Here is a 3252-nt window from a genome sequence, read left to right as displayed (position 1 = left end):
ATGTAATAAGGGAGATGATGTCGAGCCTCGACCTCGCGGGCGTAGCCTCGCCTATCAACCCACCTCCAAGCTAAAGGGAGAAACAGTGGAGGTGGTGCATCTGGAGCAATCGGTGGTGGAGGTGGCTGGAATTGCAAGGACTGCTCCCAGGCCCAAACCTAATATAGATTATGGATGTAAAATTTAAGGCATTTTTACTATGTGTGTTATAATCATGAAAAGAATTGACTATGTTTTCACCTGCAGCAGCGGTAAAAATCCGGCAACGTCTCTCTGTGTGCCTATGCACGCTCGACACATCTGCCTATACAGGTAACCTAGAACAGTTGCACCCAGCTGTAACCAGATAAATCATCTAGCCGCTCAAGATGATGTAGAGATCGCAAACTGACTAGGTTTCCCGAAGTGTTCGGGAACAGTATACCACCAAACATCAGCAGCAACAACAGTCTCGTGTGCGGGTCGATATCCTCTAGTGGTGATTCATCCGTAATCTTCATGTCCATCGCCACTAGATGCTGCCGAGCGGGCGTCAGCTGCAATTGACTGGCCCCACTCAATGCAGTCGCCTTCGCTGGCTGGAAGCCTGAGCCGCGGCAACATATGAAGGTAATTCCCTCCTGTATAATCTCTAAGAGCATGCGGGTAAGCTATAGATATACGATTAACAGGCAGCCCAAAAACAGCCTCCACGTCCTCAAGCGTGATGGTAGCCTCGGCGATGGTAGATGAAACGTGTGCGTCTCCGGTCGCCTGCCCTCTATCATAGTCGTGATCAACGCCCACTCGAAGTGCAACCGGCTGACCTCTATGATCCTGTAGAAACCCGTACCTTGAAGGCATCTAACTATATGGGGATGCAATGGGTGGTCCCTAATGAACTCCTACATATCGTCTATACATCTGGGGCGGAATGTCTGGGACAGGCACCACTCATTCCAAATATGTGACGACCTATAGTTGCCCTATAGCAATAGTAGCTCTCGAGATGTAGGTCCGGGATGCACAGGGGTAACCTCCATAACGATATCTGTAAATTGAACAATATTAATTAAAGTATTTTTCTATTTAATTGTTTAACATCTTTAAATATATTGCAATATCTTTTATATGAATATTTAATCGATATTTTTTCTATATTATTACTTAGGTTGATACATTTTAAATACTATTATTTTATATGTTAGTTTATTACTTTATATGTTTGTTTCTTACTCAGCTATTTTTGGGTACTATAGAACTAAGTAATTAATTTTCATAAATATACATGATATAATTTATAAGTATTCATATAAAAATACTTAGTTTGACAAATTTTCTATATTGTTGTTTTTATGTTATTTTCTTACATTTGTTGACTAAAATTCGAGAGGTTTGTATTTGAACTATCATCTTTTTTTCAGATATTTTTGGGGTTAACAGAGAATTAAATGGTTAATAACAATAACGAAAAAGATAATTAAGTAATTGTTCATATAACAATTACTTAGGATGATAAACTTTCTATATTAATATTGCATATCTTAGTTTCCAATATTTTTCTACTAAAATGCTGCATGGTTTTGTTTGAACTATCATCTTTTTAAAATATTTTTGAATTATAATAGAACTATATATTAAAATATCATAAGTAATCAAGATATATTCAATAATTAGTCATATAAAAAAATACTACAAATTTAATATTAAATAATATTGAATTTATTTCATTCGTAACGATTTGTTTGTTAACTTTTATATTTTGCCCAAATTTTCCAACAAATGATTATTTTATGATTCCTATCTAATATTTGATAATTATCTACTGATACATTAAATCCATAATTGAGTACTCTATGCGAGTTTGTTACGGAGAGCACGTAGTTTTTATTCTACACAACGGAATCTTAAAGAGCGTTTAAGTAACACTACTCTAAATGGACATAAACAAAGTCAACTACCATAAGCTAAAATTTATTATCAGTTTTACTACGCTAAAGGGCACTGCATAACAATTAAGGGCACAACATAACACTAAAGGGCACTAAACAACAAAAAAGTCACATATTAATATACGTACAACAATAAAATCACATATAACAATAATTATTCATAAAATAACAATATATCTTTTTTACTAATTTTTTAGCACATAAATAATCTAATCTGGATAAGTAATAACAAATTAATTAAAGCAAAAAATGATCACAAGAAAATATAGACTACAGTTGAAAAACAACTAATAAGCATTTTATACACATGAGTTTTACCAAAAAGTAAGTCGAAATACCTCGATTTAAAGTTTTTTGAATGTAAAAAAATTGATGATTTGTGAGCCAAAACGAGCAATAGATGAGATACACTACACGACAACACCTTGGATCCAGTATTAACTTGCTAAAATACGGAGAAGACGTAATTTTTGGGGGAAGAGTGGGCTCCAATGAAATTTTTTTTGGTTAAAAATGGGGGGGGGGGATCGTTTTTTCTTTCTGGTTCTGTCTGGTCGGAGAAGGAGACGAGCCCGTTTTTTATATAGGTATAGCGCATATATAGGAGGCGCTAGCCTCTTGCATATGCGCTATACCTCCCGCCAATTTAGAGTTTAAATATAGCGCGGTTATTCACCGCGCTATACCTTAACGGAAAAACGTGTCGTTAAAGTATAGCGCGATGAATAACCATGCTATATATAAAATATTAGTCAGTTGTTTTTTCACCTATTTTTGTCGTTTGAGTCCAAAAAAATTCACACTTTGGTTCCGGACTCTATTTTCATCATGTTATCTAAAATAGTTAAAAGTATTATTAACGATATACAACAACCAAACAACATAGGCAAACAAATATTTTTTTCAATGGGTATTGTTGCGATTCGTTGAAAATATATAGATAAGGCAATATACAAATGTTGACGAAGTTTGAAGGTGAGTTAGACTAGTTTGGAATCAAAATCCATTACCAATGATATACAGTATTAAAATAATTAGGCAACAAAGGATTTTTTTCTATGGGTACGGTTGAAATTCGTTGAAAACATATAAATCAGGCAGTAGAGCAAGATTGGAGGTGATTTGGACTGGTTTGGTATCAAAATTTGTTGTTAAATTGAGTTTAAAAAATTCTTTTACGACACATGTATCAAACTTGTATCACGCGTATATCACACACACATGTGTATACATGGATATACATGTAATACACATTTGACATACATGATATATATGTGATACACAAATGATACATAGTATGATATACATATCATCATATTCT

This window comes from Nicotiana attenuata, unplaced genomic scaffold (genome assembly GCF_001879085.1).
Source record: "Nicotiana attenuata strain UT unplaced genomic scaffold, NIATTr2, whole genome shotgun sequence".
Taxonomy (NCBI): Eukaryota; Viridiplantae; Streptophyta; class Magnoliopsida; order Solanales; family Solanaceae; genus Nicotiana; species Nicotiana attenuata.
Note: the sequence above shows the minus strand (reverse complement) of the source record.